The sequence below is a fragment of the Dromiciops gliroides genome, chromosome 3 (genome assembly GCF_019393635.1).
Source record: "Dromiciops gliroides isolate mDroGli1 chromosome 3, mDroGli1.pri, whole genome shotgun sequence".
Lineage (NCBI taxonomy): Eukaryota > Metazoa > Chordata > Mammalia > Microbiotheria > Microbiotheriidae > Dromiciops > Dromiciops gliroides.
In genome coordinates, this window is record NC_057863.1 from 512,603,437 (window position 1) to 512,627,485 (window position 24,049).

The following is a 24,049-nucleotide window of genomic DNA, read 5'->3' on the forward strand; positions in this document are numbered from 1 at the left end:
ACTTATAATGCATATTTATTTGTTAATCAGTCATTTTTTGGTTTTCTCTAACTCTTTGTGACCTCATTTGGGATTTTCTTGTTAAAGATACTGGCATGGTTTGCCATTTCCTTCTCCAGCTAATTTACAGATGAGGAAACTACGGCAGACAGGGTTAGGTGACTTGCCCAGGGTTCTACAGCTAGTAAGTGACTGAGGCTGGATTTGAACTCATGAAGATGAGTCTTCCTGATTCCAAGCCCAGTGGTATACTGTGCCACATAGCTGCCTGAGATAACATGTACAGGCCTGGCCATAACCTACTACAAAAGACAATGATTAATGGTAATATTTTAGATAATTACACATGTATAACCTATATCTGATTGCTTACCACCTTAGGGAGCAGGGAGGGAGGGATAGAAATTGGAACTCAAAATTTTAAATAAAAATATTTATTATTTTAAAAAGGACAATAATTTTTAAAAAGTTCCTGCTGTTGTGGAGCCTGAATATTACTTGTTGGAGATATGATATAAAATCAAATAAATAAATACAATTAGAGAAGAGAGTAAGAACTAATGACCAGTATCTTCTCTAGTTGGGTAACATCTGAAGAACTGTGTCCAGTTCCAGAAGCATCATTTTAGGAAGGACTTGAGCTGGAGTACAACTAGGGGCATATGACTGGGATGGTGAAGGGACTTGAAAATATAACCTATAAAAGGATTGGTTAAGTGAGCTGAGTATGTTCGGCCTAAGAAAAGATTTGGGGGGTGGGGTGGGAAGTAAGGTATGCTTACTGTCTTCAAGTATTTGAACAACTGACATGGGGAAAATGGGTTAGAATTGTTTTCCTTCAGGTGGTAGACGTGGTTAGCTAGATTTCTGCTTGGTGTGAGGATATGCTTCCTAGCAATTAGTTTCACCAAAGTAGAACACAATGCTTCAGGAGGTGGTGAATTCTCCATGATAGGAGGTCTTAAAGTGCAGGTTGGATATAACAACTTTGACTTATTGGGGATGTTGTAGAAGATTCTGCTCAGGTACTCCCAATTTAAGCATTTTCTAAGGCTCTGTTCTTGGCTTTCTCTTCTTTTCTTTCTACATTTTCTCCCTTCATGATTCAATACACTTATTCCTTCAACTACTCTTTCTCTGAAGATGCTTCCCAAATCTGCATATCTGTACCACGAGTCCCCCCAAATTCAGAACTCCCTCAGTAATCCAAATTTAGTGTAGGGCATTTTTACTTATCATACTTGTGCAAAAGGGGCAGCTAGGAGGCACAGTGGATAGAACATTGGCCCTAGAGTCAGGAGGACCTAAGTTCAAATCTGGCCTCAGACACTTGACACTTACTAGCTGTGTGACCCTGGGCAAGTCACTTAACTCCAATTGCCCAAACATCTGGGGCCATCTCTGGTTGTCCTGGTGGATATCTTGCCGCTGGACCCAGATGGCTCTGGAGGAGAGAGTGAGGCTGGTGACTTTACACAGCCCTCCCTCACTTAACTCTAATTCACTGCAAGTCATGACATCAATATTATGGTCCTCTTCAAGAATGAAGGACGAACAAGTTGTTCAAATAAGACTTAAGTCTCTATCCAATGCATCCTGTTTACCAACAGGCCAGGTAGGAACCATGAATTAAGAAAGAAAACATTTTAATAGGATGAAAGGGTCAAGGAAATGACAGAAAATAAGGGAATAGACTTATTCTCATAAAGGAATACCACATTCCTCAATCTCTCATGCCAGTAGGGAGAAGGGAACACTCACAAGACTAGAAATTATAATGGCTCCATTCCTGACAACCTGTGATGCCTAACTATTTCTTGACTCTGTCCCTCATAGCTCCAATGGCATGGTCCAAGAACTGTTGCTATTGCACTCTACCTCCACAGGCATCATCAACTAAAGCTCAACCCTTTCTTTTTGAGCTCTGCCTCAGAAGTAGTCATTAGCTACTTCTCTGTTGAGTTGCTACTGCTATTTGAGATGGCTTCTTTTTCCTTCAGGAGCAGAGTTAAAATTCTGTGATATTGGCCATGGACCAACATACCTGAGTAACTAGTCAACATATTTTTAGCTCTTTTGTTAGATATGATTCACCATGGGGGCAGCTAGGTGGCGCAGTGGATAAAGCACCACTTCTGGATTCAGGAGGACCTGAGTTCAAATCCAGCCTCAGACACTTGACACTGCTGTGTGACCCTGGGCAAGTCACTTAACCTTCATTGCCACAACAAAAACAAAAAAGAAATGCTTCACCATACCTGGTGTAACTATTGGAATGACGCCACCTGCTGGAGATTTACTGTAGGAAAGCTCCAACAGGAGGAGAGGACCTCTGAGGGAAGGACCATGCGGCTTTTTTTGGCGTCAGGAAGTGACATTGGCTGGTGGGAGGAGGAAGGGGGAGGCTGGCACTCTGGTTCGCTCTCTTTCCTGAGGACTCTGGTGGAGAAGGGAGCTAGGAATGCTCTCTCCCTTTAATAGATAGATGAATCTAGGCTTTTCTCTCTCTACCAAATTCTTATTCTCCTTAATAAATGCTTAAAAGCCTAACTCTTGCTAAAGCTTATAATTTATTGGCGACCACTCATTAGATATTTTAGATAGTATAGCTAGAATTTTAGCCCTTACACTGGCTAACATACAAAAAGGTCCATTGGGACAACTTATAATCAAGGCCTTTAACTTTTTTCCTTGACTCCCTACTCCCAATCACAAAATAATCCTTACTCCCAATTGCATGAGGACAAGTAATTTCCTTTCAATTCCTCTCATACCTTTGTCATTTAGGGTCTTGGCCATGCGAATGCCTTTAAAGCTTTGATAACTCTCAAGTGGAATAAGAATCATGAAGATGGGGACTGACCTTTGCTAAGTGGAAGTAGATAAGAATATGCATTCCCACTACTGAGGCAAAGGGCCCTGCCCCTTTTATATTTCTACTCCCAAACTCTCACCTAAACTCCAGTTGTAGGAAACACTTCCAAATACATGCTGAAGTCTTTACCTGTTAACACCACTATATCTAAAGTCAAACTCATCATCCACCCCCTCTTCCCTAATGCATATCTCTTCCTGTCTCCTCCATCTCCATTAATAGTACCACCAACTCCAAGGAGTTGTAGCATGTGCAGCAGTCACAGCCCAGTAAAACTATCTTGGCAGATGGGCTAAACTAGGTTGAGAGTAATTGACAGGCCTCAAACCCATCACCGAGTGAGGGGATATCTAGCCCAAATATGTGAAGACTTCCCCCCCTACAGAATGGGCCGATGAGAACAATTTATTCCAGTAGCCATGAAGGTGGCTGAAGTGGGCATTTGGAGCACTGAGAGCTTGGTCAGGCATTCGAGATGCCAAGGTCATCCACTGCATCCTAGGCCATGGCCAGTTGTCCTGAGTTTTGTCCTGCCACTGGACTTCAGTGACTCTGGAAGAGAGTGAGGCTAATGACTTTGTGTAACTCTGCCTCACTTAAATCCAACTCATAGGCAAGTCAAGACATCATCCCATGATGTCATTGTCCTCTTTGAAAATGAAGGATGAATGACAACCACCACCACCACTTACCCTTCCAGTTACCCAGATGCATAATCTTGGAGACATCTTAAATTCCTTCTTCTCCTTAGATTCTGACATCTAATCATTGGCCACATTTTATTTCATCTCGGCAGTGTCTCTCAGATAAATTGCTTTTTTCATCTCTCTGACATTATCCTGATTTAGGCCCTTTCCCCTTTTTGCCTAGACTGGTAGATTAGCCAGTTCATGTTTCCATTTCATGTAACAATGTCAGATCATACTAAAAGCACAGCTCTGGGGGCAGCTAGGTGGTGCAGTGGATAGAGCACCGGCCCTGGAGTCAGGAGTACCTGGGTTCAAATCCGGCCTCAGACCCTTAACACTTACTAGCTGTGTGACCCTGGGCAAGTCACTTAATCCCAATTGCCTCAGTAAAAAAAAAAAAAAAAAAAAAAAAAAAAGCACAGCTCTGATTATGTCGCTCATCTACTCAGAAACCTTTAGTCATTTTCATTGCTTGTAGAATGAAATCTGAACCCCTTACTATGGATTGCAGGATCCACTATGCTATGGCCCCAACCTACCTTTCTCCCCAGCAGTTTTTTATTTGTTTGTTTGTTTTTTTTGCGGGGCAATGAGAGTTAAGTGACTTGCTCAGGGTCACATAGCTAGTAAGCGTCAAGTGTCTGAGGCCGGATTTGAACTCAGGTCCTCCTGAATCCAGAACCAGTGCTTTATCAGTTCACTGTGCCTCCTAGCTGCCCCCTAACCTACCTTTCTAATCTTATTTCCCACTACTCTCATATTTGCACACCAAGTCAAAGCAGACTGTGTTTTTGCCCAGGTTATCCCTTCTACTTGGAATGCCTTCTTGCCACCATCATTACCGCCTATAAAATTTTGCCCATCTTTCAAGTCTTGGTTCAATGAAGGCTTCCCTGAGCTCTCCTTCTCTAAACTAGAAGTGATCTATCTTTCCACTCTGCTTTGTATCTCTCCTATAAGTATTTATAACATACTGCTTTGCAATATAGTTATTTTTGTATATGTCTTGGCTCCCTATGAGATTGTATAAGTATGACTCATCTTTGTAAACTCCGTAGTGCCAAGTACAGAGAGTCAACATAAGAGGTGCTCAGTATATGGGTTTTTTTTTAATCAAATTAAATTGACTTGAATTGGAATAATAATTTCCTCGTTTCTCTGTTTTATATGTCACTGGGCTTTATTAAATCTGGGCACACATCAACTCATTCAGTAGTAGAACTGGAAGGCATCTTGGAGGTCATCGTGTCAATCCTCATTTTACAGATAAGTTAACTGAGGCCCAGAGAGGGGAAATGACTTACTCAAAGTCATACAGTCACTTAGTGGTCTAGGTAGAACAAGCAAACAAGTCTCCTACTTCACAGTCTAGCTCTCCACTACCCTTTCAATTTTTCACTGAATTGACTTGATATCTGATGGGATTACCTAAATCGATCAGTTACATAGAATCAGCCTGTATCTTCTCCCTGAATTATGTTGGTTAGATCAGCTTTTCCTTACTGCTGAGGCTTGAGTCATTAACTAGCTTAGGGACCAGTGGACTCAGTTTAGTTGGTGAAATCTCCAATAAAATCTGAATAGGTCATATTGAGTGGCTCCTCCTCATACACTGTACATAACCAAGTGTCTAATAGTTTGTGTCCTTATGCTCACATTTGCTGTGGATACACTTAAAGGGCTCTTGCAGTTAGAGGGTTGAAGTATGGTAAAAGAGAGAATATTTCTGTGTCCCAGTCTGGAGAAATAAACAGAGGGTTGAGGGAATGAAATGATGCGCAAAGCCATTCTCGATCCCACCAGTTGGAGGTTATTTTTTGTTTCCTCAGTCCACACATGTCACTTTGTGATAGTATCTTTGTTATATAGTTACCACGTTCTATTTTGTATTATCTGTGTATGCATTTTACCCCCCTATTTCAATATGTGCTTCATGAGTGCTGAGGCCAAGTATTATTTAATATTTTTATCTTCCCCAAGGCCTAGAAGAGTGTCCCACAGACAGCGAATTCTTTTAAAATATATAGACACACCTTATTTACTTACTTATTTTTGGTGGGGCAATGAGGGTTAAGTGACTTGCCTGGGGTCACACAGCTAGTAAGTGTCAAGTGTCTGAGGCCAAATTTGAACTCAGGTCTTCCCGAATCCAAGGCCGGTGCTTTATTCACTGCGCCACCTAGCTGCCCTGGCACACCGTATTTTATTGCACTTTGCTTTATCATGCTTTGCAGATACTGAGGGTTTTTTGGTTTGTTTTGTTTTTTACAAATTGAAGGTTTGTGGCAACATTAAGCAACATCAGTGCCAATTTTCCAACAGCATTGGCTTACATTATGTGTCTGTCACATTTTGGTATTTCTCTCAATATTTCAAACTTTTTCATTATTGTTGTGTTTGTTACAGTGACCTGTGATCAGTGATTTTTTTTTTTTGTGGGGCAGTGGGGGTTAAGTGACTTGCCCAGGGTCACACAGCTAGTAAGTGTCAAGTATCTGAGGCCAGATTTGAACTCAGGTACTCCTGAATCCAGTGCCAGCGCTTTAACCACCACGCCATCTAGCTGCCCCTTGATCAGTGATTTTTGATGTTAGTATTGTGTAATTGTTTTGGGCACCACAAACCTCACCCTTATAAAATGATGAACTGATTAGTAGTTCACCCACTTCTCTTCCTCTATTCAAGTCTCCTTATTCCCTAAGACACAACAATACTGAAGAATATTACATAAACTTAGTTAATAAATCAGTGACAGGGTTTGAGAGGATTCACTCCAATTTTGAAAGAATTTCTACTGTGAATAAAATAACATCACATGCTACAGAAAAATCTTTTGTGAAAGGAACAATCAATGTGACAGAGGGGCAGCTAGGTGGAGCAGTAGATAGAGCACTGGCCCTGGAGTCAGGAGTACCTGAGTTCAAATCTGACCTCAGACACTTGACACTTACTAGCTGTGTGACCCTGGGCAAGTCACTTAACCCTCGTTGCCCCGCAAAAACAAACAAACAAACAAACAAAAAAACAATCAATGTGACAAACTTCATTGTTGTCATTTTAAGAAATTGCCACAGCCATTCCAATCTTCAACAACCAACATCCTGATCAGTCAGCAGCTATCAACATTGAGTCAAGACCCTCCATCAACAAAAACCTTATGACTCACTGAAGGCTAGATCATGGTTAGCACTTTTTAGCAATAAAATATTTTTAAATTAAGGTATATACTTTAAAATTAATTAATTAATTAATTAATTAATCTATCTATCTATTTATTTATTTATCTGTTTATTTATTTATTTATTGCTGGGCAATGGGGGTTAAGTGACTTGCCCAGGGTCACATAGCTAGTAAGTGTCACATGTCTGAGGTCGGACTTGAACTCAGGTCCTCCTGAATCCAGGGCTGGTGCTCTATCCACTGAGCCACCTAGCTGCCCCTATACTTTTTTTAGACATAATACTATTGAACACCTCATAGACTACAGTAGAGTATAAACAGAACTTCCATATGCACTGGGAAACCAAAATATTTGTGTGAATCGCTTTGTTGTGATATTTGCCTTATTGTGGTGGTCTGGAACTGAAACTACAATATCTCTGAGGAATGCCTATATCAACCCCTTATTAGCTATGTGAACACAGGCAAGTAAGTAAACCTCTGTGAGCTTCCATTTCCTCATATGTAAAATGATGGGCTTCAACTAGATGATGGCTAAAGTCCCTTTCATCTTTGAATCCTATAATTTTCTGATTCCATGAATTGATTGCATATACTCTGCATGCTTATAATTGCCCAATTGCTATGTTGTTTTTACTTATATACCTTACCAATTGGAGTCAATTAGTTTTGGTTCTGCTTAAGATTGGTCTGAGGGTATGTTGCTTCTGGGGTGGCTTTCTGAGGGCTCATAGAATGTAGAGTATAAAGCATAGGGAGTTGCTCCCCAGAGACATAGTTATAAAAGCATCTCACCATGCCCTTTGTTAGTAAAGTGAAGTAAAGTTTATTGAGTGGGAGGGTGGGGTGGCATGGTCAGATCTGTGCTTGAGGAAAGTGAAGTGTAGTGAAGTAAAGTAGTAAAGTGAAGGCAGGGGGCAAATAGCCACTCTACTGTTTTGTGGCTAGAGATAATTTAAGTATTGTTTTCCTCACTTAAAAATTATAAGATTTACAAAAAAGGAAAATAATAAATGTTGGAGAAGCTGTGGAAAAACTGGAACACTAATGCATTCTTGGTAGAGTTGTGAACTCATCCAACCATCTGGAGAGCAACTTGGAACTATGCCCAAAGGGCTATAAAGTTATGCATACCCTTTGACCCAGTAATACCACTACTAGGTCTATATCCCAAAGAGATCACAGAAGAGGGAAAAGGACCCATATGTATGAAAATATTCATAGCAGCTCTCTTTGTGGTGGCAAAGAATTGGAAATCGAGGGAATGCTCTTCAATTGGGGAATGGCTGAACAAGTTGTGGTATTTGAATGTAATGGAATACTATTGTGCTGTAAGAAACGATGAGCAGGAGGATTTCAGAGAAACCTGGAAGGACTTACATGAACTGCTGCTGACTGAGAGGAGTAGAACCAGGAGAACATTGTACACAGTAATAGCAACATTGTGTGATGACCAACTGTGATAGACTTGGCTCTTCTCAGCAAGTGCAATGATCCAAGACAATTCCAAAGAACTCATGATGGAAAATGTTCTCCACATCCAGAAAAAAGAACTGTGGATTCTGAATGCATATTGGACCATACTGCTTCTACTTTTGGGATGGGTTTTTTTCCTTCTTTTTTGAGGTTTTTCCCTTGTGTTCTGATTCTTCTTTCACAATACGACTAATGCAGAAATATGTTTAATGTGATTGTACATATATAACCTATATCAGATTGCTTTCCGTCTTGGGGAGGGGGAAGGGAAAGGAGGGTGGGAGAAAAATTTGAAGCTAAAATCCCATGAAAACAAATGTTGAAAACTATCCTTACATGTAACTGGAAAATAACAAAATACTTTTATTAAAAAACTCTAAGAGGGGGCAGCTAGGTGGCGCAGTGGATAGAGCACCGGCCCTGGAGTCAGGAGTACCTGAGTTCAAATCCGGCCTCAGACACTTAACACTTACTAGCTGTGTGACCCTGGGCACACAATTGCCTCACCCCAATTGCCTCACCAAAAAAAAAAAACAAAAACCAAAAAAACAATCCCTCCCCCCCAAAAAAACAAACAAAAAAGACCTCTAAGATTTATAACTCAAAAATGATCTTTGGGATTATCTCATTTTACAAATGAGAAAATTGAGATACATGGAAATGACTTGCTCAAAATCACATAGTCTCAAAGTGCTGTGATCTTTGGCTACATGGGTCCTACAACTTCTGCAACAGACATACCTGAGAGAAAAGGGAAGTTCAGAAGATATTTCCAAGGCCAATACGACCCATATTAAATCCTGTCCAACCTTTTGTTGTATGATATAAGACCTCCAGTAGCTTGGAGTACTGTCCCCTGCATAAGATACTCCCCAGAATGGAAAACGCAGGGGAACACAAAAAAGCCATCCAAGTAACTAGCTCCAAACTTCCCTATACTGTTGAGAGGACCACCATATTCCCAGTCGCCTAAATGTACAACCTTGGTGTCACACCTGACTCCTTAATAGCACTGACTTCATATAGCTAATCTGCCTTCACATCTGTAATCTACATTACCTTCTCTTCATTCACAGTCACAGGCTATCATTATTTCACACTAGGACTACTGCAATGGCCTCTGGTTGGTCTCTTTGCCCTAAGTTTCTCCCCACACCAATCCATCCTTGATTTATCAGCCAAAATGATTTTCCTCAAGCACAGATCTGACAATGCCACCCCACCCTCCCACTCAATAAGCTTCAGTGACTCCCCTTGTGCCCCCCCACCCCAGGATCAAATATAAAATCTCCTGTTTGGCTTTTAAAACCCTTTATGACCTTGTCCCTTCCTATCTCTCCAGTCTTCTTACACTTTACTTCTTTCTAAATACTTTAAAATCCAGTAACATCTGTTCTGTATTTCCATATAGGTATTGAATGGCTGCTTTTCCCAATGTCTCTCAGACAAATATCCTTTTCCCTGTCCTTTTCAAAAATAAAATGCCCAAATAAGAAAGGGGCACCTTACATATGTTTCCCCAGGCACCTAGTACTGTGCCTGGTACATAGTTCTTATTAAATGCTTTTTTACCCATCCACCCACCCATCCATCCATTGATCCATTCACCCATCTTTCCATCCACTATCCTATACATACTCACCAGCTTTGCAGAAGACAATGGAACAACTGAAGTCTAATCCCCTGAACTAGGAGGAATCCTCAAAATGGATAGACAGTTTTCTAGGGCAATTGGATTGCTATTATTTCCCTTCTTCCCCTCTCCAAGAAGAGGAGGAAGAGGATGGGATCTGTGGGAGGGGATACTGTCCAGAGACTGTAATGTTATAGGGCTAGAAGGAAGAGAGTAGCAGGTACTGCTCCATGATTCTCTTCCATTTCCCCATCCTACACATCTCTCATCATTGTATGGATGATCGGAGATGGGAGTTGTTGTTTGGTCATTTTTTTAGTCATGTCTGACTCTTCATGGCCCTATTTGGGATTTTCTTGGCAAGGATACTGGAGTGGTTTTCCATTTCTTTCTCCAGTCTTCCTGACTCCAGGCCCAGCACTCTATCCATTGTGCCACCTAGCTGCCCACAGATGGGAGTGACTGATTACAATTCCATGCGGGTGTTAATAGCATCAGGAGCCAGAAAGAGTGCTGGTACATATAGCATTAGGGAGGTTGTAAGTAATCTTAGGTGCTGCATATGTGGAATAGAGCTCCAAACTAGCCCAAACCACACTTGGGGCAAATTTAGGTAAAGGAGGGCTTAGGGAGATGACCCTCTGGCACAACAATGGGATCCTGTACCTCCAGAGGACTTTAAGGCAATGTGACGACACAAAGGAACAAAAGTTACTATGAGGAAGAAGGTTGAGGTACCTTGGGACAAAGCCCAATACAAGTTATGGATCTGTGTGGGAGCATACATGTAGATGCAGTGGCTCTGATGAGAATACATTTTGAGTATGTACAGCATAAGAGTGGAGAGTGAGTGTAAGCAAGTCAGAAGGCGGGGGCTCTAATCAATGTGCACCTTTCCATTATAGTTCGATTTCTGTTTGATCACTGTGGTATGCTTAAGGGGTCTGTGATATGGCTGGAAGTAGAGCCTGTACCCCACACAAGGCTATACCTATGTGGATCAAGCAATGATGAGAGCTACACAATCAGATTCTCTCTAAATGTAATTTACCTGAGCAGCTGAACTTGACTATGGGTTTTTGTTTCCAAGGCAGAATGCATTGTGGGGCATGCTGATCCCCATCACAAACCTCCAATTCCCTTCATCATCTTGCTCCAGGAAAATTCAGATTTTGCCCCTCTCCTCTGGATAGCTTCGATTATTCACTCCACCTGCACCCATGTTGGCAGGTTGGGGTGACTACCCAAGGTATAACCACATTGCTACGATTCAGTCTCAGGGTCCTGGCTGATAACTTTGATGTAGGGGAGGTATACATCACAACTTTAGCTCCTGAGCCCCTATGGTGTACTTCCCACTTAAACAAATTAGCCAAGATAATACCATTAATTTACAATCGTGAAATGTTACATAATGCAAAGCAAGAATAGTCACAACATAATAATCCACCCATAATCCTATGTTACAATCTCCAACCAATGTACACAATGTCTATGGGGAAGAATGAGGACATACTTATAGAAAAATTAGCAGAGAGGCACATGAGTAGGGAAACTCACAAGTCAAGGGCAGTTCAGAACTCTGGATTGCAGGCCTTAGTTTCTTTAATCTTCTTAGATAACAGTTTGAAACCACACATTGTCTGCTGGGTGGGGCTTCTTCCCATCTGAAACTCTGCTTTCTTGCTAAATAAAGTGACTTCTCTGGTGGCTCCTAATCTGTAACTCCTGAAGCAGTTTGTTAAACCTTTATTGAAAGCAGAGAACCTAAGTCTAAGGTCTTCAGAGCTATTCAGGTCTTTCTCCTTGAATGGATTGTAAAACAGTGGTAACTTTTGGGGGGGAGAGGCAGGGCAATGAGGGTTAAGTGACTTGCCCAGGGTCACACAGCTAGTAAGTGTCAAGTGTCTGAGGTCAGATTTGAACTCAGGTCCTCCTGAATCCAGGGCGGGTACTTTATCCACTGTATCACCTAGCTGCCCCGGTAGCTCTTTTAGTAAAATAGTTCTCTTAAGTAAGGAATCTGGTCATGTAATTCAACTCTTCTAACTGATCTCTGAGGTGTTTCCCCCTCTCAAGTTGTAGGTGTTAGGAAAAATCAAGGCAGACACAGCTGTGAGGGGTGTATACCTTTTAAGCTATAAGTGGCAGTAAAGAATAAGGCAGTTTTGCCTTTCCATTCCTTCCTCTTTTTTCCATCCTTCCTCTTCACCCCCTTTTTCTTCTCTTTTCTCTGCTTTGCTTCAATCCACTTGGTTTCTGTCTCTAGTCACTAATTCCTGCCTCAAAGTAGGGTCTCTTTGTAGGATGTGACTCATCTCTATCTTAGAAGGCAGAACCTATATTCACATTTCTGTCATATACAACTGTCCCATAGTTATAAAAAAATTCTGGTTATCAAGTCTATCATCCTCAAAGTCCTTACATTTCTCATATGTAAATAAGCTGCTAGAAAATAAAACACTCTGGCCATCTTTACCTTCAGTTAAGCCCTTTCTGTCTGAGAGACAACTTTCTCACAAGTCTTTTCAAGTCTGTGTTCTTGCTCAAATACTGAAGGGCTGGCTGCTTTCTCAGAGGTTTCTCAAATATTTTTTTATCAGTCCTTTTATCTTTTTAAATTTTTTTTAGTGAGGCAATTGGGGTTAAGTGACTTGCCCAGGGTCACACAGCTAGTAAGTTTTAATTATCTGAGGCTGGATTTGAACTCAGGTACTCCTGACTCCAGGGCCGGTACTCTATCCACTGCACCACCTAGCTGCCCCTAGTCCTTTTAAATAAATAAAAATATCCAATTAAGAAAGGGGAACCTTTGGGTCTAGAGCTAGAAAGGAACTTAGAGGTCATCTTGCTTTATTTATTTATTTGCTTTTTAAAAAAATTATGAATTTGACAGACACCAGAAAATATTATCACTACCGATCCAATCATTCTAGAGATCAATTTGCAACTATGCCCAAAGGACTATAAAACTGTGCATACCCTTTGATCTAGTAATACTACTACTAGGTCTATTTCCCAAAGAGATCAGAGAAAAGGGTAAGAAACTTATTTGTACAAAAATACTTATAGCAGCTCTTTTTGTGGCAGCAAAGAATAGGAAACTGAGGGGATGCCCATCAATTGGGAAATGGTTGAACGAGTTGTATATATGATTGTGACAGAATACTATTGTTCTTTAAGAAATTATGAGCAGTATGGTTTCAGAAAAAACCTGGGAAATCCTATGTGGACTGATGCAAAGCAAAGTGAGCAAAACCAAGAGAACATTGTACATTGTAACAGCAAGACTGTTAACGATAATCAACTGTGAAAGACTTGGCTATTCTAATCAAAACAATTATCCAAGACGATTCTAAAGGACCCATGATGAAAAATGCTATACACCCCCAGAGAGAGAGATCTAATGAATTCTGAATATGATTGAAGCATACTTAAAAAACCCAAATTTTAATTTTTCTTGTGTTTTTTTTGGTGTATGTATATGTATTTTCTTTTGCAATATGGCTAATATGGAAATATACTTACCATGACTTCATAGACATAATTGATATCATATTGCTTGTCTTCTCAAGGGGTAAAGGAGAGGAAGGAGGGAGGGAGAGAATTTGGAACTCAACATTTAAAACAATGTTAACAATTAAAAAAATGTAATTGGGAAATATTTAACAAAATAAATAAACATATATTTAAAAACTTGAAATCAAATATGACCACTTCCATATGCAAAGAGGATTTTATATTAAACCATGAACCTTTATTATATATAACTTATTATTTTATTTTAAATTTATGGATTAAAAACATTTTCATAACAGTCACAAAAAAGATGATTGCACATGACTACTATGCACAACTTGCTATTCCTTTCAAAGGTACAACAAAATTATCATGTAAATTTTTTTCTTTCTCCCCCTCATCCCAGAGATGGCTACCATTAGACACAAAGATGTGTCTAATGACACACACATATAAACATATATACACATACATAATTATTCTATACATACTTTGATTTTTCAGTTCTTCTTTGGATATAGATTATGTCTTCATATTTCCTTTATAGTTAATTTGGGTATTTATAATAGTCAAAATAACTTATTCACTCAAAATCGTTCTTAAAACTATATTGCTATTATTTTGTCCTCTTATACTTTTTTCAAAAAATGAGATAAAATTAACAAGGCAATTCCCATAGAGTCCTATTTTCCTGTATCTCCTGTTTATTTATTTATTTATTTATTTTTGTTTTTTGTTTTTTTTTTTTGCAGGGCAATGGGGGTTAAGTGACTTGCCCAGGGTCACATAGCTAGTAAGTGTCAAGTGTCTGAGGCTGGATTTGAACTCAGGTCCTCCTGAATCCAGGGCTAGTGCTTTATCCACTGCGCCACCTAGCTGCCCCTTCCTTCTGTTTAAATAAACCCTCTCCCCTGTAACAAATAAATATAGTCTGATGAAACTAATTCACCCATTGGTCACCCGAAAATGTATATGTCATTTGGTACTTCTAGACCATGACCTCTCTGTGAAGAAGATGCCTCTTCTTATTTTATATCTATACATTATAAATTATATCTCTCTTATTTGTTGCCTTTTGACATAGGTTGCTAAGGCTGCTTTTGTTTCCTTCCTGTTCCTTCTGGGAAGGCAAGTTTGAAGGGATCAAATAAAAAGAATAGGGAAGCAAGATTCCTAATTACTGCTTACTCTTCATTTTACAAATGAAGAAACTGAGGCACTAATAGGTTAAGTGACTTGCAAGATTAGGTCTCCTTGATGATGAGGTCCACTCTCTATCCATCATACCATGCTGCCTCTCAGTGTCCCTAAGCTACTCTCTAAGGCTACAAATTGCAGAACTGTTGTTTTTCTACAGGTTGTTTTCTATTCCTGAAATGCATTCTTAACTCTTAGAATTCCATGTTTCCTTCAAAACTCTGCTCTAGGGGCAGCTAGGTGGCACAGTGGATAGAGCACCGGCCCTGGATTCAGGAGTGCCTGAGTTCAAATCCGGCCTCAGACACTTAATACTTACTAGCTGTGTGACCCTGGGCAAGTCACTTAACCCCAATTGCCTCACTAAAAAAACAAAAAACAAAAAACAAACAACAAAAAAAAACTCTGCTCTAGTACCCTTTCCAACATGAGGCTTTTCCTGACTCCTCTGGCTGCTAATGTACCCCCCCCCTGAAATTACCTTGTATGTACTGGGTATATTTATGTTATGTATAATTTATGTGTACATTTTGCTTCTTGGATTGAATATAAATTCTTGGAGGGAAGGAACAGCTTTATTCTGATCTTTGTATATCCAGCACTTCCTGGTATGAGAAAGACCCTTAATAAATTCATGTTGGATAATTAATCTTCATTGGTAGAGAGAATTTCCTCACCAGGAGCTAGCTCCCTGCACTGAGGAATTCACAGGTATAGACTGCCTCCTCCTAAACCCCTCCCCAAACAAAAACACCCCGACAATTCGTAACACTGTAACATCATGAGAATTAGTACAAAATAAATCATTATGGATGTGTATAACCAGAAAAGGAGAGGGCTGGCCATGTACTGAGAATGAAAAACAACTCCTAGATGGCCTGAGAACTACACTGATACTCTGAGATATTTTTGTTAAAAAAAACAAAAAGAAAGAAAGAATAGGGGAAAGCTTTGATGGACCTCTTTTGGAAGATTTTCAGAAAGATAAAGACAATAATCACAGAGGTAGGGAAGACTCTGGAGTGAATCCCCCTCACAAATGAGAGCATCCATTAACACATATGATTACAGCTAATTATTGATTTATAAACTCTGATTGACATCTTCCTGCCTTTGAATTAATCAAACTGGTTATAGACCTCATTTTGTTTTGGATAAGATAGCAGTTTATTTAGGGGCTGGGGAAGGGAAGGGAAACCAAGAGAGAAATCCTTGGACTTCTCATGGGGAGAAGGCATGGCACAGAGCATGGCTCTGAGATACCAATCTCCTTTTTTAAAAATTGTTTTTATTTACAGTATTGTCTTTTTTTTTCGGGGGTGGCAACTGGGGTCAAGTGACTTGCCCAGGGTCACACAGCTAGTAAGTGTCAAGTGTCTGAGGCTGGATTTGAACTTAGGTCCTCCTGACTCCAGGGCTGGTGCTCTATCCACTGAGCCACCTAGCTGCCCCCTAGACCTCATTTCTGATAGTATATGTTGTATAGATAGAGGGATTCCATGAAGCCCTGGGAATTAGATTAAAAAAGGAAATCCCATCTCTCAGATGGTGGGGAAAAAGGGGAGAAGAAAGCCAATAGTCTCTAGCTTTAAGAGAGTCACATTTTTTTCTCATTTGAAATACCCACTAACTTATGCATGAAATATGGAGAAAAGCAATTTAAAGTCAATTAAACCCCCCCAAATATCTCCCAAATTAACATATTTCCAAATGGATCTTTCACATTCCCCTCCGGCCCTGCAAACCTTTACTCTTTGTTGTATACAGAAAAGTCAGCCAGGAAATATGAATTCTAGTGATTAAAAAACCCTGCACTAGTGAAAATCCTTCTACCAAGTTAGTTCAGGAGAGACACATCCAATTAAAATGGACAACATTTTCAGAAACCCCAGTCAGGCATTTCATCTCTTCAGCACTTTCCTCCAAAGTGTCAGTGTTACCTGAGGCAGTTCCTTTCTTCCTATATGAAATTTAGGTCAGTCAGTGCATAATATACAATAACTATGGAGGCCACCTTCTTCTGTCCTACTCTTCCAAACCTCCTCCTATTCTCTTCCTCCTCCCTCATTCCTCTACTTTCCTCCCTCTTCACATAACCGTGGCCTTGCACTGGGAAACACAAAATCAGATACCCTTGGGACAATCTGGAGCCCTTGGTCCCTGAGAATGACGGCAACTGTCAAGATCTTCTGTTGAATTTAAGGATATAGAGTAACTAAAGACCTAATAGTAAATTAAATCATGTCATAATAACCCTTCTCTCAATTTCCCTGTCAATGCCGCTACTCCCCTATTTATTGGTGCATAGGATTTTGAGCTAGGATTTTCCTTAGAAATCATCTAATAGAATTCCTTCATTTTACATATGCAGAAACTCAAGGCTCAGGGGTCAAGAGACTTGTCTAAGGTCCCATAGATAGGAAGTGATCTATCTGGGATTCAAACACAGGCTCTTTGACTACATGTCAAGAGGTCTTTCTAGGAAGTCAGTCAACAACATTTATTAAGTGTTTACTGTGTACCAAACACTGTACTAAGTGCTAGGGATATAAGGATAGGCAAAAAAACCCAACCCTCTATCCTCAAGGAGCTTACATACCAATGGGGGAGATAACATGGAAATAAATGAATTTTACAAAATACACATGGAGTTGGTAGATGGTAATCTTAGAGGCTCTAGCAACTGGGAGGGAGAAGGAAACCAGGAAAGGCCTTCAGTGTTTGAGCTGAGCTAAAGGCGACATTTGGATGGGGTCTTTAAGGAAGCCAGAGATTCTATTAGTCAGAGATGAGGAGGGAGAACATTCTGAGCATGGGAGACTACTGCTGTAAATGTAAATGGGAGATGGAGTGTTCTGTGCGAGGAACTACAAGTAGGCCATTATAGCTGGGTTGTGCAGTAGAGGAAAAGAATAAAGTTTAAGAAGACTGAAAAGGTAGGAATGGGCCTATGAATGTATGAATTTCCTTAAATGCCAAACAGAAGACTTTATGTTTGAATATGGGGGTAATATGTAGCTCCTTGAATTCATCAAATAGAGGAATCTTATAACATGGTGAGACCTTTGGTTAAAAAAAAAACAAGAAAACACTTTGCCAATTGTATGGAGGATGGATTGGAGAGGAGAGACTTTAGGCAAGGAGTCCAAATAGAGACCAGAGTAACTGCTCTTGCAATAGTACAGGAGAGAAGTGTTGGGGGTATAAACTAGCATAATGGCTACAGCGCCACCTATAATACAACTACAGCATTCTCTAGACCTTATAGATTAAGGGAGTGGGCATTTTTATGCCAGCTACTAAATGCAGGTGATAGGCTCTTTTATTTTTTATTTTTTGGTGGGACAATGGGAGTTAAGTGACTTGCCCAGTATCACACAGCTAGTAAGTGTCAAGTGTCTGAGTCTGGATTTGAATTCAGGTCCTCCTGAATCCAGGGCCAGTGCTTTATTCACTGCACCACCTAGCTACCCCCTGCTAGGCTCTTTTTAAAAACAAATATGTTGGGGTTAGCTAGGTGGTACAGTGGATAAAGCACCTGCCCTGGATTCTGTAGGACCTGAGTTCAAATCCATCCTCAAAGACTTGACACTTACTACTTGTGTGACCCTGGGCAAGTCACTTAACTCTCATTGACCTACAGAAAGAAAAAAATCTCATTTGATCCTCACACCAGTCCTGAAATGTATTGTTATTATTAATCCTATTTTAATTAAGATGAAGCAACACAAGTTAAGTGACTAGCCCAGGGTTACAAAACTATTAAGTATCTGAGGCTACATTTGAATTCTGGTCTTCCTGACTTTAGGCCCAGTGCTCTATCCACTATTCCACCTAGCTACCTCTAGGGTAGTAGGACACTGAACTGTGTCAAGTTGCTTTAGTTTTGAGGCTTGACTTTGCTACTAACTTCCTGTGGTACTCTGGGCAAATCATTCACTTTTTCAGCCCTCATTTTCATCTATAAAATGAGGAGATTGGGCTAGAACATTTCAAAGTCTTTCCCAGCTCTGACAGTCTGTGACATAATAAGTCCAAACCTTAAGCCTGACATTCAATGTTGTCTACAATCTGACTCTATTAAGAAGAATTTATTAAGTACTCCCTGTAGAAGGTGGTGGCAGATAGCTGGAGAGATACAATGTGTAGATAAGACTTTGGTTCTACTTTTACACAGCATACAATCTAGCAGGGGGATAAATCACTTATTTAAAGAGCTATGATACAAAATACATAATGACAAATGCCTTAGAGAGGTATAGAATGTGGCTAGCCCCCATGCTGAGGGCATTGCCAAAGGGACACTGGACTCCAGAAATGGCTATAGCTATAGCAAGCATACTGTTCTCAAAATTCACCAGTTTTGATGTCATGGAATAGAATTATTATGAAATAGGATTCGGGAGGAAGTAGAAGAGAGTTCCTTTCTTTTGGTGCCACATCAGTCAGTCAATAAACATTTATTTAGCATCAACTATGTGCCAGGAATTGTGCTAAGTACTGGTATACAAATAAGAGGAAAAGTGATGAACAAGGTCAGGTGATGTCTCCAGACTCTGGATGACTACTCCCCTCCATCTCTCGCCCTGAGACTTTGGTGCGCTGCTGTTGTCAGATAGTCAGAGCTCTAACATTCTTGGATTCTAGGCAAAGTGGCCAGTGCTTAATTATTCTATTTATTTTCTCCACCCTCCATGCCCTACATGATCTTGTTTGTCCTAAGTACAATTAAAAACAAAACTGGTGACTGCTTGAATTCTGCTTATATGTTAAACAATACCAGCATGGAAAGTGATTTGGGAAGAAGTTTTGATCCCTCTCAAGAGTTGGAACACATTATCCTTGCTTTAGCATAAGCTGAGGCATCAGAGGAAGAGTAAATCCTAATTCCATTTGACTTTCCCACAAGCAAGAAATATGTCCTTATAGTCATACTGTTAAGTAAACATAAGATTTCCATAAGATGGAAAGTCTGTGAGCATATACCATTACATTATGCATGTGTATAAAATATAGATATAGATGGGTAGAAATTTATAGAGACATAGATAGACAAATAGATAGATTCCTCAATAGTACTCTATGTGAGGCTTATCTATGTTAGGTAAATGGTTCTCTCTCTCTCTCTCTCACACACACACACACACACACACACACACACACACACACACGCTCAATAGACAAGAGATACACACATAGAGATTCTCCAACAGCATGCTATGTGAGATTAATCAGTGTTTAATCTATGGTTATCTATCTATACACACTCTCACCCATGATAGATGGATAATAGATAGAGATTCCCCAATAGCATTCAATGTGAGGCTTATCTATGTTTAGTTTATGGGTATCTATGTATGTATCTATTTATCTATACACACATAAAAGGTAGCTAGATGGCACAGTGGATACAGTACTGGGCCTGGAGTCAGGAGTTCAAATCTAGCCTCAGATACTTACCAGCTGTGTGACCCTGCGCAAGTCTATAAACCTTGCTTGCCTTAGTTCCTCATCTGTAACATGAGCTAGAGAAGGAAATGGCAAATGATACTAGTATCTTTGCCAAGAAAACCCCAAATGGGGTGAAGAGTTGGACATGACTGAAGAGTGATGGGAAAACCAGTACACACAATAGATGATAGATAGATAGATAGATAACTAGACCAAACATAGCTAAACCTCAGATAGAGTACTGTTGGGGAATTTGGGGGCTTTTTCACCTGAGGGCCCCTTCCTTGACCTTAATCCACTGTCTCACTTAATATTATTACATGAATTCTACAAGACCATCCACTCATTTCCAGTACATGTGGGACTATGGCATGTACCCTACACCCTCTTTTACGTGGGAGTGCATACACCCCCACAATTATTACAAATGAAGGGACCTTTGTCCCTTACAAAACCAATGTACTGTATTAAGTTTGAGGAAGAAAAACTTGTTACTAAGAAATTGGGGGGGCAGTATATGTGTAGTCAGGAGGGATTGGGGTCTAATTGAATTATCCTTTGGTGAGCCCCAAATTCTAGCCCTAGCTCTACCATTTGTTTGCCAGGTGTCCATGGACATGTCATAACCTCTTTTGGCCTCAGTTTATATATAATGAAGAAGTTGAACTGGATGACCTCTATTCATTCCTTCACTCACTCATTAAAGCACAGTTCTGACCATGTGTTCTGGGCTAGGCCTGACTCAGGTCAGTCCCATAGTAGTTTATGTTTGATAATGAACATGATATACTTGAACATCATTCAAGAGTTAACAAAAGCAGATTTCTTTAGCCATAGCAGGAGAAAGAATATTCAACAAAGATATGGAATAGGAAGCCCCCCTGTCTTTGAATTGCCAAGGAGGTCTGCCAGCCAGGTGTCAGAAGATGCATGATGATCCTTGTGGTTGCTCAGTCCCAAAGCCACCAAAAAGTGATGCCAGTAGACTAAACCTTTAGTCTCCTGAGCCAATCAGATCTTGGGGATAGTTTCAATATGATTTTTTTTTTGGTGAGGCAATTGGGGTTAAGTGACTTGCCCAGGGTCACACAGCTAGTAAGTGTTAAAGTGTCTGAGGCCAGATTTGAACTGAGGTCCTCCTGAATCCAGGACCAGTGCTCTATCCAGTACACCACTTAGCTGCCCCTAGTTTCAATATGTTTTAAGGAAATATGAGACAAACTTCCATGGGGGTAGTGGTTTAGGATATTGCTTCCACCATACTTTTCCATCTAAAGGTTCCCTGTTATCTCTAGTATTAGCTGTAAACTTCTATGTTTGGCATTTTAAAACTCTTCACAATCTATTTTTCCAGTCTTACCCATTACTTTTTTAAAAAATTAAATTAAATTATTTATTTATTTTAGTTTTCAACATTTGTTTAGATAAGATTTCCAATTTCAAATTTTTCTCCCTCCCTCCCCTCCCTCCCCACTCCCCTAGACAACAGGTAATTGGGAAAGCTACTTCAAACATGTCTAAGCTTGCCAAGCGTGTCTGGGCAAACAGTAAACTGACAAGACAAACCAAATTTGCCATCTACAGAGCATGCGTCCTGAGTACCTTACTGGATGGCAGCGAAACATGGACTACATACACTAGACAAGAGAAGAAGCTTAACAGCTTCCACATGCGCTGCCTTTGGCGCATCCTTGGCATATCTTGGTCAGATAGGATCACCAACACAGAAGTGCTCCAATGCACGCAACTTCCGAGCATCTACACGCTACTGAAACAAAGACGGCTGCGCTGGCTCGGTCCTGCGTACTGCATGCAAGAGGGGTACATTCCTAAAGACCTACCCTATGGTGAGTTAGCTCCAGGCCAAAAACCTGCTAGATGCCCCCAGCTTCGCTACAGAGATGTATGCAAGTGAGACTTGAGGGCTCTGGGAATAGACACCGGCAGCTGGGAGATGGCCGAGGACCGCGCCCGATGTAGTTCAGTACTCAGGAGCAGCTTGCGCACAGCTAAGATGGGCCTCCAAGCTGTGGAGGAAAAAAAATGAATGAGACGCAGGAACCGACAGGCAACAGAGAGCGCAGTTTTCCGATGTCCTCGTTGTGGCAGGAGCTGTGGCTCCTGTATCGGACTGCACAGCCACACTGTGGCCTGTGGCTCTTCGAGGTGCTGATCCATGGTTGTCTGCAACTGGCGGAAGCCTACTACTATATATAATAACATCAAACATATTTCTGCATTAGTCATGTTATATGAGAAGAATCGGAACAAAAAGGAAAAACCTCAAAAAAGAAAAACAACAGCACCCAAAACAAAAGAAACCCATTACTTTTTTCTGTTCGGTGTATGGTCTGGCAAAACCGGGCTTCTTGCTGTGGAGTCAGAGGAACTAGGGTTGAATATTGGCTTTGTTGTTTACTACTTGTATAACATTGGACGAGTCATTTAAGTTCCTGGGGCCTCAGTTTCTTCAAGTATAAAATGAGGGAGCTGGGCTAGAAAAGTCTCTGATGTTTCTTCTAGCTCTGGTTCTATGATCTTATGGTTTTATAATTTCCCATCTCCATACCTTTGTGCTGGCTGTCCATTCCTTCTCACCTTCTCCCCTTCATTTCTCAAATGCTTCTCCATCTACTTTTCCCTCTTAGAATTCCTAGTTTCCATTAACACTCTGCTCGGGTACCATCTTCTGCATCTGTATCTTTTCTGCTCCGTACAGCTGCTGGTGTCTACTTCACCACCCAGCCCAAATTACCTTGTATATACAATTAACAGGGCAGACCCAAAGTCACAAAGGGGTCTGATGTTTTAATAATTTTTCAAAAGTATTTTCAAATAATTTACATCATTTACAAGATTTTATCCTTAAATGACTTTTGCCCACCCAATATATAATACATATATTATAATGCATGTATTTGGGTGACCCTGGGTAAGTCACTTAACCTTTTTTGCCTCAATTTCCTCACTTATAAAATGAGCTGGAGAAGGAAAAGGCAAACCCCTCCAATATCCTTGTCAAGAAAACCCCAAATGGGGTCATGAAGAGTTGGACACGACTGAAATGACTGAACAAAAAATTGGGTAAGTTATCTCTTCTAATAGAAGTCATCTTTAGTTAAAGACTGTTTTACTTTTGTCAGCATGTAGTAGGAACTCAAATGCTTGTTGATCAGTTGATTGCCTATGTCTATGTTAGGCATTGGGGGTACAGAGACAAAAATGAAACAGACTCTGCCTTGAAAAAACTTGCGTCCTAAGGTCCTTTCCAGCACTGAAGTTTAATGTTTCTGTTTGGGAAATAATCTTTTCTTTCAAGAATGACCCTAAGATCCTAGGATCTCTTTGTGGTTGGTCTTGGTTGTCAGACATAGTATTTGTGTACCATCCATCCATGTAATTGATCAATTGAGAATAAATTTGTGTCAACTTTTACCTCTTGTTGTCTTTTGGAGTACATCTAGAACATGTGGAGATTGGGAGCTCAGTGCTACAGCATTTTGGAAAAATGAACGCTGTATATTCAGCCAGTCTAGGGAGAACTACATTGGCATCCTTCTGTCTTTTTAGCTGGGACAAGGATTATTGCAACAGAGATGCTTTTTGCCATGGAGACAATGTTATTTTCTCAAACAGGAAGATGAATTCTGTCCCAGGGAAGGTGAGAAATTGACAGTATTGTTGTGAGGTTGGCCCAGGGGGAGGGGATGCTGACAATGATTCTCTAAAATGATTCTTCTTTTAAAAGGAAAAATAGAAATATTCATGATTCATAGTAGTAATGGAAAGAGTCCTGGATTTAGTGGACTCCTTGCCTAGAGGTTGTATAGCAGATAGAGCCCCAGGCCTGCAGTAAGGAAGACCTGAGTTCAAATCCAATCTCAGGCATTTACTAGATATGTGACCTTGTGTAAGTCACTTAATTTCTGTTTGCCTTGGTTTCTTTAACAGTAAAGCAGGGATAACAGCACCTACCTTCCCGGTTGTTGTAAGGATATAAGGAGGTAATATTTGTGCCCAGAACCTAGT